The following is a 17,515-nucleotide window of genomic DNA, read 5'->3' as shown; positions in this document are numbered from 1 at the left end:
TCTTCTCTTCTCTTCTCTTCTCTTCTCTTCTCTTCTCTTCTCTTCTCTTCTCTCTTCTCTTCTCTCTTCTCTTCTCTTCTCTTCTCTTCTCTTCTCTCTTTCTCTTCTTCTTCTCTTCTCTTCTCTTCTCTTCTCTTCTCTTCTCTTCTTCTCTTCTCTTCTCTTCTCTTCTCTTCTCTTCTCTTCTCTCCTCTTTTACACTGTGTCACACAAAAGTGCACTGTATTCAAGTTGGGGTTGCATCCATGCAGAGCAGAGCAGGACAAAGAAAAAAATCACAGAATAGCATTTCAGAAAGCCAGAAGACTCCAGGGGAAAAAAAAAAAGGAAAAAAAAAAAGTGTCTTATAATTCTATATTTTCTCTACAACAAATGGATGAAAAGGAGAATAATATAATAAAATCAAGAATCTGTGGAAGAGAGTGATCATCTTTAATTAAGACTAATTAAGAAAACGGTCAAAGTATTCCTTCATTACCTACACAAACAGTTAAGATTATAAGGGATATTTTTAGACTGTGTACAGAAATTCCTGCATACCTAGTCAAAGAAGTTTTATGACTGGAAATCACTATATGGTTACACTATACACACTATAAGAAAAAGATACACTTATGACAAAGCAGGTCAAAAATCTGTAGGAAAATCCCAGTTTCTTTCAATCTTTTGTCACTCCCCAATTTTCTGTCTCAAACCACATTTTTTTTCTTAACTATTATATTTATTATGTTTGCCAAGTCCAACAAATATGACAGCAGATATTTATGAAAGCCCAGGGAAAATGTCACTAAGATTGAGAAATTGAAGAAGAAATCATCACTAGCAGTGTTTACCGCTGTGTATATATCTGTTATTCAAATTGCAATCATACCATGTATTTCTCAGTGTGTTACTGACTGTTTCTTGGAATAACCATGTCTAGAGCACACAAGGGAAAATGGTAAGCCAACACCTCTGACAGATTGTGGTGATTTTCAGTACCAATAAAAAAAACCTCCGTCAAGTTTAACTAGTTTGATATTAAGAAGAGTGAAAGCATAAAGTGGATTTTCAGCACAACCTATCCAAGCCTGGGGGGAAATATGATGCTTATTTGTGCACTTGTTTGTGCAGCCATCAAGTTATATATAAATTAGCCCTACTATGCCTAAGTAGGATCCAATTCAACAGTGTTATGGGTAAACCTAAAGTGCTGTGTAGCACAGTTAGTACTGGGAGTAATCAAAACCACTGAGAGTGAGCTGACTGCAGAGTCATTTCAGATAAATTTTATGGAAATGATCATGTTTAAACTGATATTGACTTCAAAGGTTGAATGAGAAAGTTAGTTTTAAAACATTCTAAAACTCGAGTAACATGGAATTTCTCATTAAAAATCACCTTCTGTACTCAAGTGCTAAAGTATAATTACTGCTGTAACTATATTTTTGAATACTAGAGTTGACTGGAAGAATCCTTTCAATCATGTCAGATTTAGTAAATTGATTAAATAAAATATCATTTCAAAAATGAGAAAAAAGAGGCTAGGAACACCTATAAAGGTTAATCAAAACATAATAAAAGAAGCAAATTTACAAAAGATATTTAACATTTTAAATTGATGGAATACCAAAGTTTAAAGTTACAGTCTTGGTCTCAGGGAAAAAATTATTTCAAGCATGACCTAGTCTGAACTACTTATCCAAATCCCCCCAAAACTTCAGAGAAGTTAAATAAATATTATGTGTCATGAATATTTTTTTGATTTCCTCTTCAAGCACAATGAAAGTACAGCCTTAATCACACTTAAAATCTAGTATTTAATCTTCAAGGTTTACGTGAGTATAAGATCAGTCCAAGTATTTTTCCAAGTGAAACATCCTAAAACAATCCTAAATCAAAGCGAATCAAAACGAACACCATACTTCACTGAACAAACCCCTTTTTTCAGGCTATAAATAAAGTTATCAAGAACTTTTTGAAAAGGGAAGTTAGCAATGAGATGTCCTCTATAGTTAATCCATTTTGGCACCCAAGTCAATATTATTACATCCCTCTGTACCTGCACTGCTAATTTTAATGAGTAAGGCTTACCAGTTTTATCTCATTAAGCTTTCTGCAGCATGCAGCTGATGAGTATTTCACAACAACTTTTTAATCTTTGTCATTGATTCTATAAGAAAAGGGGCAATGCCTAATTTAGTTTACCAGTTATTTCCTCAAACTGGTACTTTCTAAATTTATAGATCTAACCAAGGACACATAATATATTTCAGGATTGCTATAGGACAGGATTCATCTAAATATAGATGAGTGCATTTTAAACAGTTAAATTTAAAACATAAAATTTTTCCGTAATATTATTTTTATTGAAAATAATCAGTATAAAAGAGTTTTCTTTAGATGATCAGTGGGCTTTGATATAAGAATGTTATAGAAGAAATACAAATATGACCATTTCCAATTGAATTGTTGAGGGTTATAGCAAGACTAAACATGCCTTGTATTGAACAGGTATTCTAAATAAAAGATATAAATAAAATATATATGTAAAAGACATACACATGAATAAAAAGTGAGATGAGATTGCAGTAAAACACTGGGCAATATGTATTAACATTACCATTCTTATTACTGTGCTGTTGTCTTTGAGTACCCTGAAACACCAATTATACAATGATTCTCTTAGAAGTTCCATTATCATTGTTCAATATTTCTATAGTATCTCTTGGGGATCTATAATCATCATGACTACTACTTTATTTAAGTAAGACTGCACTCCATTTTGGTATTATTTTTAGTTACACCATGTTTTCATCATCACATAATCCCAAGTGCATTTCTCAAGAACAGTTTGTTATTCTGTTCAGGAAGCTCTTACCAGAACAAGTAAGCGTTATGGTTAAAAAAAAAATAAAAGGAAGAAAATTAACCAAATGCAGTAACCATCACATTTTCTATTTTTGAATTTGGCTTATGTCAGGAACCATTAATCTACAGATGTGTAAAAACAACTAAAGGGAGGCAGCTCTCATCTTTCATGTTTCAGCAGGAAATATTTATATTTTCTCTTTTGCATATTTTCCCTGGTTTCAGATGTTTATAAAAAGAATCTATGAATGACTGTCTTGACTTTGACACAAGCTTCAAAAAACAAGTTTGCTAACTTCGCAAAACTTCAGGATTCTAATTGTTAACACACACTCTATTTTAAAATAAATTATTGAGTAAGCTTTAAGAGAAAGATACATTTCAAATAAATATTTTATCCACAAGTTCATATTTTACAAGATAGAATTAGAATTCCTTTTAGTCAAACTAAGCATGATGGCAGAAATTCTGTAACTAGAATACTTTCAATATTTCTTTTTGCATTTGCTACTGTAAGTAAAGCATTTCAAAACCTTTGTAAATATCAGAATCTTTTTTAAATGCAAAATTTTTGTGCTTATTTAAATTATTTCTTATTCATGCAAGTCTTTGTTATAAATAAAATAAAATCATATTTAAATAGAGTTCAATGTCTAGTAATTCTCTTATGTGATCAAGCCAAAAAAGTCAAAACCCTCTTTTCATTAAGTAGTCAAAATCATAAATCTTTCTGGAATATTTCAAAGAATTTTGGAGTATTTGGGGTTTTTTTCTTTCAGTTTTGGGCATGAAGTCTGTTAAGGATATGTGTAGTATTTCTATTAAGAAAGTATATAGAAGTATTTATAAGAAATTTTGCATTTGGCATGAGGCAGAACTCTAGAAAAGTAAAGATGAATGGATACTTTAAAACTTCCTATTTCTATTGTCCAAAAGAAAACTACTAGAACACCAAAAGAACCTTATTTAGAAAATGATTATTTTAACCTTAAAATATTTTATGATTTTTCTACAAATTGATCTATGCATAAAATATGGACAGCATTTTCCTAGCAAAAAGGATGTCTGCAAGGAACTTACTACAGTTCTGATACTGTAAGCAGGTTACTTTGACTTTGTACAGCTCTGCTGATTTCAAGCTGAATGTTACAGAAATGTTCGGATCTTCCTGCATGGTGCTCATTCCACAATGTGTATAATTTCAGTAATATTTAAAGATCCATTTAAAACTACTATTATTCATTGTTACAGACAGAAGATAAAATATAAGTAATCACTTCTAAACTGATATGTATACATTGTGTATATCATGGAATCATAGAACAGTATGGGTTGGAAGGGACCTTAAAGATATCTAGGTCCCTGCCTGGGCAGGGCCACTTTCCACTAGACCAGGTTGCTCAGACCTCCATCCAACCCAGCCTTGAATGCTCCCAAGAATGGGGTAACTTCTCTGGGGCATCCCCTTTCAATTCCTCATCATCCTCAAACTAAAGAATTTGTTTCTAATATGTGAGCTAAACCTACCCCTTTTCTATTTAAAATGATTCCCCCTTGTCCTGTTACTACAGGCCCTTGTGAACAGTCCTCCCTCCCTCTTTCTTATCAGGTCCCTCCAGGTACTGGAAGGCTGCAATCAGGTAGCTCTGAAGCCTTCTTTCTCCAGGCTGAACAGTTTCAGTTCTCTCAGTCTTTCCCCACAGGGTATGTGGTCCATCCCTGTAATCTTCTTCATGGCCTGCTCCTGGACTGGCTCCAACAGGTCGATGTTGTCCTGTCCTGGCAACCGTAGAGCTGGCTGCATCATTCCAGGTGGTGTATCATCTGCTGGCCAAGATGCTTTTGACGCAGACCAGAACATATTTTGTTTTATGGGCTCTCTGTGAGTGCACATTGCTGGGTCATGTCCAGTCTCTCATCCACCAGCACCCTCAAGGTCATTCTTGGCAGTGCTCCTCTCAATCTGTTCATGCCTCAGTCTGTGTTGATATGGGCATTGCCTCAATCCAGGGATTGTTAATTCTCATGAGATTCCCATGGGCCCAGCTCTCAAGCTTGTCCAGATCCATCTGGATGGCATCCTGTCCTTCAGATGTGTCAGTCACATCACTCGCTAGGGGCCATCTACAAGTCTGCTGAGGCTACCCTTGATCTCTTTGTCTATGTCATTAATTATGATATTAAATTACACTGATGCCAGCACACACTCTAGAGGGACACCACTTGTCACTGATGTCCATTGGAACACCGAGGCATTGACCACTACACACTGGATGTAACTGCCCCACCAATTCATTATGCATCTAACAGTCCACCTATCAAACCCCCGCTCTCCAATTTAGAGAGAGAATGCTGTGGGAGACCACGTCAAAGGCTCTACAGAAGCTCAGATAAAAAACATCTGTAACATCTTTGTGAAGAATTCAAATAATTTGCAAATTTAAAGTTTACAGAACTTTTTAATATTGCAGATAAGATCTCAAGCTACAGAAAAAGGAGTGGCACTCCTTTTCTCCTTTAGGTCTCTCTGTTCCCTCCCAGATGTGCTCTCTTATCTTTTTCCCACTGTCCTCAGAACCCAGAAAAAGAAGGTTAAGGAGCTAAATCATAAAGATGGATTGTTCAAGGTCAATATTCCCTTTCTACTACTTCTGTTCCATGGTTCAGATCACTTGAGGTTAGATGCCAGAGCTAGTGATAGGGAAGTGGCAGGGATATGCAAAATATAGCAGGTAAAAAACAGGTGAGACTCTTTCATACAGCAGTGTCTAACCTTAGCTGAAGAATCACTTGACATATCCATTTCTCTTCAGCCACAAAATCCTTCTAACCTAAACAGGATTACCCAGTTTCTTTATTTTTTTTTCTTTTCTTTTGAGATGGGGACACATTTGGTTTCTTCTTAAGACACCACAAGTCAGAGGCAGAACAATGGGAAAACCAGAACCATTTAGTCACCTGCTATGAGTAACAGCTGACTCTTGGTGCTAAAAGAAATCAGGGTTTTGTAGAAGTGCTGTCAGCAAGTAAAAGTAATTAGTGTTTGCTGCTAACACAAGAAGGTATAATTTTTTTTTTCTGTCCCATGAGAACTGAGCCACTGTCAACTTGCTGTCAGTCTGTGACCTCATCTGAGCTCCCTTAGGCTGCCACATGCTGACATTTCATGGTGTTCTGATCTAAAGTATTTGTCCTAGGAAGGAGTAAGGTGCTGGAAGTTCAAATTAGTAACAGGATGGATAACTTGTATAACGCTATATGGGACTTTAGGATTCGTCAACTAATAGGTCTAAACTTTGGAGATGCAGTTTTAAGCTGACTACAAACTCAGTTTAAACTCAATTTACTATTACTCCATAGAAGATTAGAACAGCTCTATTCCATAGATATGCCATAAAAAGTTCAGCTACTGCAGCAATGGACATTGAAATGATAGCCTTGAAATGACAGTCATGTTGCCAGAGGGAATGCTCAGACCTGGATGTGTTAAACGTGCCTCCCCTTTCTATCTGTTTGAAATGACTCATTGTAAAACTGTTTACCTGGCTACACTATTGCAACAATTTTTTTGTTTCCCATTATCTGTGTACATTAACAACAAAACAAAATGGAAAAAAGACAAAAAATCCCCAAACACTAAACACTCCCCTACCCCAAAACAGAGACCTGCACATTTCTAAATTAGAGCTTGAAACTAGCATTAAAAGTTCCTGTCACAAACCTACACTAAATATTTTTGATGCATTCATTTTCCTTACTTTTATTTCATTAGATTTTCAGCTATAACTCCACAATCTGTGAGCAGAAGCGTAATGCTTCCAGATTCTTTACCTCAGCACTTCTGCTTACACTGCAGGGCAATACAATGGGATACGGTCTGCCTGATCAGAGATGCTGTTCCTCTGACCAGATGTTAAATCCTATCATCTTTCATGGCTTCACATCTGAAAACCAAAAATATCACATACATTCTGAAACAGCGTGTTGCTTCAGCTGGTGCATAAAACTCTTGATGTGAACACACACCTTTCTATACATCCTTTGATACAAACTTGTTGCTATTCACAACCATGAGCAGCCTGTTTTCAGAGCCACAGTAAATAGAATTCCTGTGCATGATACCAGTTTATAGACACCTAATTTATCCCCTTATGAGCCTTTGAAGCTACCAAGCACCAAATAACTTTTCTTCTTTTCAGACGTGCCACAGAATAAGACTTGCAGTGAGGCCCTTTTCACGTTTATGGGACCATATTGAAGCCTGCAGCAATTGAACTGCTGGTACTAAGGACTGGAATAGCTGGCACTAATTAACAGTACTAATATTAGGAACCCCTGTGTCTTTTTCAAAAGGAACATGTCAAACAGAGGCATGTGTGTGTTACAGCCTTCATTACAATTGAAATATGCCAGACATTAAATTAAACAGCTTAGTATTGGAGAAGAGAGATTGTCTAAGGACAGAATATGCATTAGAAGTGCTAACATTAGTTTCACTGTTTATATCAAGCTAATGCACAGAGTTCTTTTCTGAAACCATGTAATTATGTTCCTTGGGCACTTTTAGGTGTCTGAAAAAAAACCCTTTTCTTAATTTAAATGAATTTTGATAATGGGATTTTTCAAGTGTTGGTTCTGCAGTTGGTCAGGAAGGCTGGTTACACAGATCTGTCAGGAATTAAAATTAACTAGATAAAAGGTAAATCTGCTTAAGATTTTTTTGTATGTAGCCATAAAAAACATTTTTCAAATTACATTGAGAAGTATATTTTTTTTAAAAAAATTATTTGTTAAATTAAAGCCCACCTGGGATGCTTACTTAGTCTAATCTACTAAATGCAGAATAATTTTTTTTTTTTAATACAGCTTTCTGAATGCCTGAGTATACACCTTAGTTGTTAATATTTTGCAGCTGTCTGTAAAATTGAGGTTTGGTTTTTTTTAGTCACACTAACACTTGCATGCATCTATTTTGAAACTAAAACACAAAGACAGGGTTGTTTCTGTGGGTTTGGTTTGATTAGTTCCTTTTTCCTGCCAGATTTCTGCATAACTCCTAAGAATCTCTAAAATATATAAATAAAATACAACAGATCATATTTAGGTTCCAGATAAAACATATTTTTTCCAATATAATACGAATTAACTAATCACACAGAGAGAACACACATGAAGATATTTTGACGTAATTTTCAGTCTTCAAAAGAGATAGTCTCATCAAACAGATCAATCTCACACAAAACAAAACCTTCATTTATCCTCTATACATGTTTTTGTGAGCTATCTCACTCCACCCTGATCCTCAGTTTTAGTAGGGTTACTGGGAAGTTAAAGCTTTATCTCACATAAATCTGAATTATTAGTACCACTTCAATTAAAAATTATTTAGCTACAGAATTCTAGCAGCCTAAGAATAGAAAACACAGGAAAAGAGCATTACTCACCTCCAAGAAGTCCACTATTCACCTTAACAGATATTACATTAAGATTATTACCTTATCTTAATGTAATAAGATGCATTATTACAGCATCTGTCCATAATGGATACTGTATTACTAAATAAGAAAATTTCTCACCTAAAATATGCCTATATATACATATATATACACACATACATTAGATGTATATTTTTAATATATTATATAAATATTATTTTTTGAATAAATTATTAAAATAGGTATGATAATTGATTGCAAGGTTTTAGCAACACACAAGATTAATTATAGGAATGGCAGTTACATGTGTGCTTTTCTTAGTTCAATAATACTGTGGCTTAAATTCCATTATAAAACAGCATTTTTCCTTCTTACCAATCATATAGTCATTTTGGAAACTTTCTGTACCATACAAAGCCTTCAGAGAGTCAGGAAAATGAAGGTAAGAAGGTTCTACTTATTTGAAAAGTGCTTGATATTATTCCCGCTGTTACTCTTCTTTTAGTAAGCATGAGAACAAAGAGGTTACAGCACTTCTCACGTATTTTTCTCAATATCTCACAAAATGTACATCTGCAAGCTTCCACAATGACAGCATTCCTGATGTTCATATTTACTTAATTTATCTTACCAGATACCTCAGAACACTTTCCAAAATAGCTTTTTCCTTTAGTCTCATAGATGTGTGACACTGTAAAATGAAGATCAAGCATGATTAAGATCTGTGTATCATTTTTATTCGTTATGAAAGTTGTTCATATCTTCATATTCAAAATACATTGCTCACAGCTAATTGGAGATTAAAAACAAACAACCCCGCCAACAAGCTAGAACAATATAATCTAACTTAATGTCCCCTGAAGTATGTACATGTGTGAATATCTTGCATTTAACTGCCAATAAACCCCAAATTCTCATCAAAGCTTTCTGCCAGAAAGCCAGCTCAATAACAGTTACTGCATTCTACCCCAAGACAAATGATAAATAGCCTGTGATATATAAGGCTATATAGATAGTAAAAAAAATTGAAAATTTATTTCCTCATAAAGTCAAAATATGTGACAGTCGTGAAAAAATATTACTGCACACCTAAAGGGTAGCCACCTCTTTAGTTCAGAGAGGTGGTTTAAGAGAGAGGAAGGTTAAAAAATAATATTTCATGGTCCAGAAGGCTGATACTTACTGACTTCATGACTAAAATTTTAAAAGACACCTTGGCTATCAGGAAGGTGTGCGTACCTGAGGAAAATAAACAAACTGTTTAAATGCATATGCCAAATTAATTTTCACTACGTACTAATCACCACCATGTCTAAGCATTTTCAAATTGGCTTTCGCATTTTTAAGAGTATTTCCCAAGCAAGAAATTTGTAGTTAACACCTTTAAATTCTTTCAACTAGAAACATGCCCATCTGTGAGATATGTCCAAATGAGATTGCACTAAATAGCCAATGAACTCCCATTTGATTTGCAGACACGGTGGAAATTCAACAGTCTTTAGCAGAACACTTTTGTCTTTGAATCGTTTGACACACTATACTTAAAGTGTTGGAATACTTTTGAACATAAATGAAATGTCTAGAAATAATAATAGAAAAGCCTCTTGATTGACCCTACTTAATATTCTAGACATGTACCTGAACCAATACACCCACACATATAAATATACTTACATCTATATTTACTTACATATATGCATGTACACTCTAGAAGTGTTCTGCTTTTGTGTGAAAATGGTACTCTAATAAATGTAACTTTAAAAAGCCAGTAATTGAGATAATCTTGGAATTTCATTAATTGCTTAGTTTTAGTTTCCACTTCTCAAAACTGTAGGTCTTTATTGTTATTTCAACAAACATCCAGAATGTCTAAACATGACAGAAGTAAGAGATTTTTATGAATAACATATTATAAACTTATGTAAATCTGGGGCTGCCATAATAACTTCATTGACTACATTTTTATGGAAATTGCTCTTTTCCGCAGCTGTATTATTGTTTAAAGAGACAAACTTTATCACTACCCAAAACGGAGTTCCCAGAGATGGCAAAAATGATCCCAAGTAACATAAAGATGAAGCTAGCCTGTCACCATAAAAATTGTGTACTTTCTCATCGTCATAATAGAGATTCACATGTGGCGTTAAAATGTACCCATTTGCAGAGCTGGCAAAAGTACAAACTTTGTAAAGGTTTCCATTAATTTGTATTATAGAATAATTTTGAAGGTGAAAATGAGAGTAAGTTTCTAATTTTCATTCATAGACAGAAGTTAAAAGACTCACAAAGGACACATAAGCTGAGCTCAAAAAAAAAGGAGCAAATGAGAAATAGTTGCAGAAAGTTACCTTGTTCCTTCTCAACAAATCATATCTTTTGGTGTTGCATTGCAAAATACACAACAATACAGGCATGCATGTCAGAACTGAAACTTTGAGAACTGTTTCTTTTAGGCTTGATTTTTTTTCTTTTAAGTGAGAACTTTAGAAATTGTTTGGAGAACCATATCTGCTTTTGAGAAAACGGCAAAGCAGAAAATATCCTAAAGCTGTACTACATGAACGAAGGAAGCTAAGAGTAATGAGGAAATAGTGTTTATATGATTAAGTCATACTAAAAAAAAAAAAAAAAAAAAAAAAAAGCTATAAAAAACCCTAAAACCTTCTTTGAAACAGTTGGGTAGAAGTAGGAATTTTTAACCAAGACATAAGCATGCTGCAGCCTTTATGAACTACTGTTTCTCCTAATAGGATCACCAGGGTAAAATCTTCCTATCTTTAATCATAAAAGCAACAGAATATTGTTTCCCTCTTGGAGTATTGCAGAAATCAAGATGGGACATAGGGTGAAAATTACCACTCTCATCTGTAGAAAGGAAACAAGTGGTGGAGTAGCTGTCATGGAGGGCAGCTGCCAGTTCATACAGGTGTTTTATTTCCACATCCCCTGTGGGCAAATTAGGAGTAACCAGGGTAATTTATGGCCATATTACAGCATAACTTGTGGTTTCTTCAACACACCAATTTCATTAGCAACTACTTTTAGTTGGATCAACCCTCTGTACATACAGCAGCTTCAGACCCAGAAACATACTACCAGTGAATTTCACCATTATTTTGAGTCAAAAATTTGAGGATAGATCTATGATTAAGTATTTTAATTGGAATTTAATGTATTTTTAAACATAGACTGTAGACACTTTTTCTGCCCTATTAAAAGGTGTTATCTAATTTTAAAGATGTACAGCATATTGAACAAAACCAAGACTTCTAAGCTGCAGTTCATTCATTAAGGATGGCAGATCGTTATGTACTGTACCTCTTTAGTCATTAGAAAATGAAATATAAAAGCCAATCAATGTTAACACTTGAAAGAGCCTGACTACTCTTTCCTGTGTTTCATCTCTGCCATTTGATTGCATCAGTATTACTGTTTCAGAAGTTACTTTATGGTGAGAAGGGGAAAAAGGAGTTTCACAGAAGAATAAACTTGCACAGAGTTGCTCACTCTCCAGTCCTTCAAATTATTAGTCATTCTTTTTACTGTTTCCCACTTGTTATTACATCCATAATGCTTTTCAAATCCTCATGCAGGGCACCTGATGCACTTCACAGTTACAATTACTGCGAAAGGAAAACTAAAGTTACTGTATCAAGGTGTCAAACAGAGGGAGGGTGAGGGCTGGAGGCTTTGTTCAGCTTTAGCCTTTATTTGCTGGTTGAGATTCTGACATGTTACAATGGTGCATGTATTGTATGCACTGGCAAGTGCAGGCAGATTATAGACAGAGCAATTCAGTCACATTACATCTCTCTGTGTGGTGAGACAGTCATTAGTGCTTGGTTCCTTCTCTAATGCAAGTTTTCATAACACAGTCTCAAATGGGTTTGTTTTTTTTTTTTTCCACATAGGAAAAGATGCAGTTAACAAAACCCCAAACCATCCAAATGCAACACACACAAGAAATTAGGAGCATTCTTTCCTCATTTTGTTTACACAATATAAAGTACTGTTTCTGAAGTAAAGGTGTGCAAAAATAGCATCTCGTATTTCTGAAATGAGTGGTTTTTGCTGATATGTACTGAAATGGAGAGGAAAACATAGTTCTTAGGGAAAGTAAGGCTACAGTAGGCAGCATAGCTTGATTTTCTTGAATCTCTCACACATTACTTTTAGTCACATAACCAAGGATTGCAGTGACTCTTTACCTACACCACAGTGGTGCAAAGTTTGTGATTCCTGGGTTGGGAGGTCAGTGGATATTAAAAACAAGGGCACAGTAACCATGTGCAGTAACTAGTATGTCAGCTAGTTTCTCAATCAAAAAAATTGTGAAACAAGAACCACAAAAGTAACACAACAGGCTTTCAAGTGAAACTAAGCTTCACCTCATAACTACGCAATAGTTTATTAAAATTTGTTTAACTTGGTAAAACGTAGTTTATAAATCATTTATTATGTCTTCTTTTATGACATGTTTTTTACGTCCTGTCTTTTGTCTTTTTACGAAATTAACTACATTTTGAGGTCCTTTACACTTTTTTTCATTTTAATGTTGTTACTCTTTTGAGTCTAGTTCTTCAGGTTGCTTGCTTGTTCTAAGTAGGCTTAATTTTTTTTTTTTCCTTTGTCATGCCTATTTACTCCCCTTCTGCCTTCAATCATGTATCTATTTACCTGTTGAGACTTACTCCTTTTCTGCTTTTATTTGTTCTTTTCTTTTGTTCTACAAAATTTTTCATGCTACCACCCTTCTGAACCTTTCTACATAAAAGGAAGACCAATCTAGTGAAAGCCCCACTACGTTGTGGTCACGTACAAAAGAGCAGAATTTACTATCCTTTCAGCTTTCTAGGTAGATTTTTCTTCCAATCAAAATGTAAGAGTTGTATCTCAACCTTATTTAGTCCTGCTCTTTAAATACAAAGTAGTCAGAAGTGATGTCAGTCAGTTGATGTGGTAATGAGACATTTAGTGGTGAGCTCAATGGCTCTCTAAACGTTTTAGACTTGGGTAGTGCCACATAGCCCCTAGTTCATCATTTGTTTGGTTCATTGCCCAAGCACAGACTACTATCCAGAGAGAAAAACCTGCTCTCAAAGACAGAAGTGATTTAAAACCCTCAAAATTTCTGTAGCCCACTTAAAATTTTACTCATATTTTCAGCAGGGGCATCTCCAGTCTATGTCTGCCTAATCCTTGTAGTTGCTGTTGTCTGAGCAAAATACATGTCCATTCATCTTCCTTAGTCTTCTAGACATACAAAATTCCCAATTTTGTCTCCAGAGGTTTTTCAGAGCTTACCCAAATCTTTTTCACTTGTAAAAGTAACTTTCTTCTAAAATCTTCTGCCTGTAAATAAACTTGAGGAACAGCAGATTGCCATTGTGCTTGAAAACAGGAAGCAAGCATAAAAGTTTCTCCTTTAGGGAGATAAAGTCCTTCCTGCCTCTCCACTTATCCCAGCTGGTCTTCTATTTCTGAAAATGAAACAGACTTTCTGCACATATACAGACAAAACTCCTCTGTAAAAGTCAGAACTTTTCAATAATCGTCAGTTTTGACAGAAGTAGATTTAAAAATTTAAAAAAAAATAGAAATGAAGCTGTCTCATGTAAAAAAAAAAAATCTGTTTCAGCCTTTTCAGACTTTCATTTTGAATACTTTACACTGGCCAGCGAAAGCCTAAGCCTTTTTATTTTTTCTTAAAATCAGACATTTGAATTGTTCTGAAATATACTAATTAAAAAAAAGTCAGAATCAAAATGCATTTTGAAGTTATAGATTTCCCTTTCATTAAAAACAAAACAAAACAAAAAACAAAACCAAAATCATGGTTCTGAATGATATTTAAATCATTGTGGGTTGTTTTTTTTTTTTTTAATCTACAATATTCGTGGTAGAATCTTGAAGCACACATTATTAACAACATAATCTGCTCATTTTCTTCTCCCTAGATAGAGAACACTTTTTAAAATGAAAGTTAGAGAACAAGTTATCAGTAAAACTAAAATTTTACAGTAGATGCAGATATATCCTTCTGACTGGCAGAAGCTGTTGTAACTCATGTCAGCCAAAAGAGCCAAGCAGAGGCAAGAGTTGCATGCTAAACAGCATGATTTTACATGAAAAGGTAGCAAAATACATGCCTGTCTCCTCCAGTGGAAGACATCTTTTGCACTGCAACAATCCTCTTCAAGCTATTTACTTCAGTTTTGCAATGGACTCTGGTGTCATGCTGGAAGACCTAATTATACCAGAGGGACTCTTTCAAACACTAAATAGCACAAATGAATAGAAAGGATTTTAAAAATAATTCATGAAAGCATTCTCACTTCAAAAGTTGTGAGTTTTTTTCAAATTTATGTCTCATTCCTCATGATTTCTAGTAATCTGGGTTAGTGACACTCAATCTGACACTTCCTAGATTTGAAGTGATGCTCTCTCTTACTCTAATGATTTTCCTTCTTGGGTTCTACTTTTTTACATGTACTTCCATGGTTTTTTATACACACACAAAAACACACAGCAGCACTACTTACACAGATTAAGTATATATTTATGTTCTTTCAGGTTACCTGAGAAATTTACCTTTTACATTTTGCTGCCCCTACATTAGGACCCCATACATCACACAACAGATATGTTATCAAAGTGCTTAAGTTTCCATGCTCAAGACAAAGAGAAAGAGAAGGAAAAGAAAAGGAAGAGGAAGAGGAAGAGGAAGAGGAAAAGGAAAAGGAAAAGGAAAAGGAAAAGGAAAAGGAAAAGGAAAAGGAAAAGGAAAAGGAAAAGGAAAAGGAAAAGGAAAAGGAAAAGGAAAAGGAAAAGGAAAAGGAAAAGGAAAAGGAAAAGGAAAAGGAAAAGGAAAAGGAAAAGGAAAAGGAAAAGGAAAAGGAAAAGGAGCGATACCTCTTGAGAACTCTATGATTTAGTTACCATCCTAAAATGGATTAGACTTGCTGGGTTGATTGGGTTGAAGTGGACTTCGCTTTGCAGAAGAGGGGTGCTATCACTACTTAGATGGCTATTGTAGTTATTCTCACATTTTCTGTGCCATTCTTCACACCAATTTTCTCTGTGACATGCTTGATCATGGCTGGCTGCCAGAAGCCTGCCCAACTGCTCTCTCACTGCCCCTCCCCAGCAAAACTGGGAGAGAAAAGAAAATGGAAAAGCTCACGGGTTGAAGTGAGTGATTACATATCAATTACCATGAGGGCCAAAGCAGACTTAGCTTGAAAAATTTATTTAATTTATTGCACATTAAAAATAGATTTGGATGGTGAGAAACAAAAGTAAATGTTAAAATAGCTTCCCCCACCCCACACTGTACTTCCCTCACTTCTGATGTATTCATCCAGACAGCCTATTCGTACTTAAAATCAAGTTGGTTTCCTCTGACAGATGTGGTAAGAGGCTGCTTGTGAGATAATCTAGACTATAAATAAACAAATAAATAAATAGATCATACTGTGGCTACCATTCAAGTGGGGTAAAGATAAGGTCACTTTTCTTTGATTAAAAAGTTTTGCCTCATTATCAATTATTCCATAATTAATACTGAGTTCCTTTATTTCATTGCCTTTTTTTTTTCACTGTCATTTCTGGCCCAAAAAGCTAAGAGAAGTTTCTTATCTCATGAAAGAAAGTTGCACTAGTACTGTCTATCATTTGTGAGGATCCCTCTTTATGACACAGCAGACTGTTGACAAAGAGAGTTAACTGCCTGCTAGCATTGAATTTTTTGAGGCTATACTCTTGTTCATAGTTTTTCACAGCTGTGCTATTAGTTTAACAGAAAGAAGGAGATTTGTAATACTATCTTTTCACCACATGAAAAGTTTCTGTAGGGTTATATATTCTGTACTCTCCTCAGCAACCATGATTATATGACACTTGAGCCTCAGGAAACAAAGACAGACATTCCAATGAGACAAACACAGAAGTCTCCCAAAGACTGCCCTAAGCCCTGTAATAACTGTCTTAAAAAAGAAAAAAGGAAAGAAAACCACACCTAACTCAAAACAAATTCAGCATTTTTTTCTCTTCACCAAAACAGTACACTAGGAAAAGAAAGAAAGAACATTATTGTGCATTAGGTTGCTATAACTATACTCAAACTTCTGCGTCAGTCCCGTGACAATGTCTAGATCAGGAGGCCACAGTAAAAGCCTTTTCTGATTAAGATATTTTGGGTTGGGTTTTTTGGGATGGACAGCTAAATTACTCTTGATCCTTAACTTCTAGATGCTACAATGTCACACAGTATGAGCATATGATTCTACTGATTATGTTTTTTATAAGCTAGCAAGGGATATTGACTCTTCTTTCTCTATTTGTCTTGAGGAGGCAGGGGATTTAACTTGCTTTTCTGAAAGCAGATGGGACTAATGGAACTTTACCATTCTCAAAGAACTGTCTTGTTTGTTTTTGTTTTTGTTTTGTTTTTTTTCCATCTGAGCAGTTCTGCTGGACACTGTTAGTGATTAAAAATGTCCTTAAATATTCACCTATTTGGGATAATCTTTACAGTTCAGCTGGGCACACAGATGACCTCTAGCTCTTTAACCAGGCAAAAACTAATCCAAATACCTGATGGCAAAAATCCTTTTCAGAGTCTGATAATATGTGACAAAGCATTTTTACAACTTTTTTTTCTGCTGGTTTGAAGCAGAGAAAGATGTATTCATGCTTTCTTGACATGCTTTTCAGAGAATCTGAAATATTGGGAATTGTTGTGTAGGTAAAGCTGTTATTTGTAGAGCTGTATTACCTATTATGAAAAATAGTTACATCTAATAAGACCTGATAACAATGTACTCGCACAAATCTGTTTTGATTACTCTGGACTTCTACTCTGAAAAGCAACAGCAGAAATTATTCACTTCAATGCCATTAATCATACATAAATGAGGATCTTCTAAACTTATAGTCAAGACAGACATTTGCCTGCAAGTTATCTGGGGGAACTTCAATCTAGAGAGACTGAAGGTACAGAAAAAGAGGAATAGGGAATGATATCAAGTAAGTGGACATTGCTTGCTACAACTGTTTCTTTCAAAGAAAATGAGATACAAAAAACAAACAAAAAACCAAACAACCCCCCCAAAAAAAAACCCAAAACCCCCCAACAATCAAATAAACAAACAAACAAAAAAACCCCACAAAAAAACAAACCCACCAAAACAAAACAACCTGGCCAAAAGTAGGATAAATAGCTTCTTCTA

The 17,515-nt window shown here is 34.9% G+C and overlaps 1 protein-coding gene across 5 annotated transcripts in view; it reads left to right on the top strand.

The window, feature by feature from the left end:
• Positions 1-17,515, top strand: part of CDH9 (cadherin 9) — a 68,975-nt gene that overhangs the window by 24,841 nt on the left and 26,619 nt on the right. The window lies entirely within an intron of this gene.

This window comes from Prinia subflava, chromosome 1, assembly GCF_021018805.1.
Source record: "Prinia subflava isolate CZ2003 ecotype Zambia chromosome 1, Cam_Psub_1.2, whole genome shotgun sequence".
NCBI lineage: Eukaryota > Metazoa > Chordata > Aves > Passeriformes > Cisticolidae > Prinia > Prinia subflava.
The sequence above is the reverse complement of the archived record's forward strand: the minus strand, read 5'-3'. Positions and strand labels throughout refer to the sequence as shown.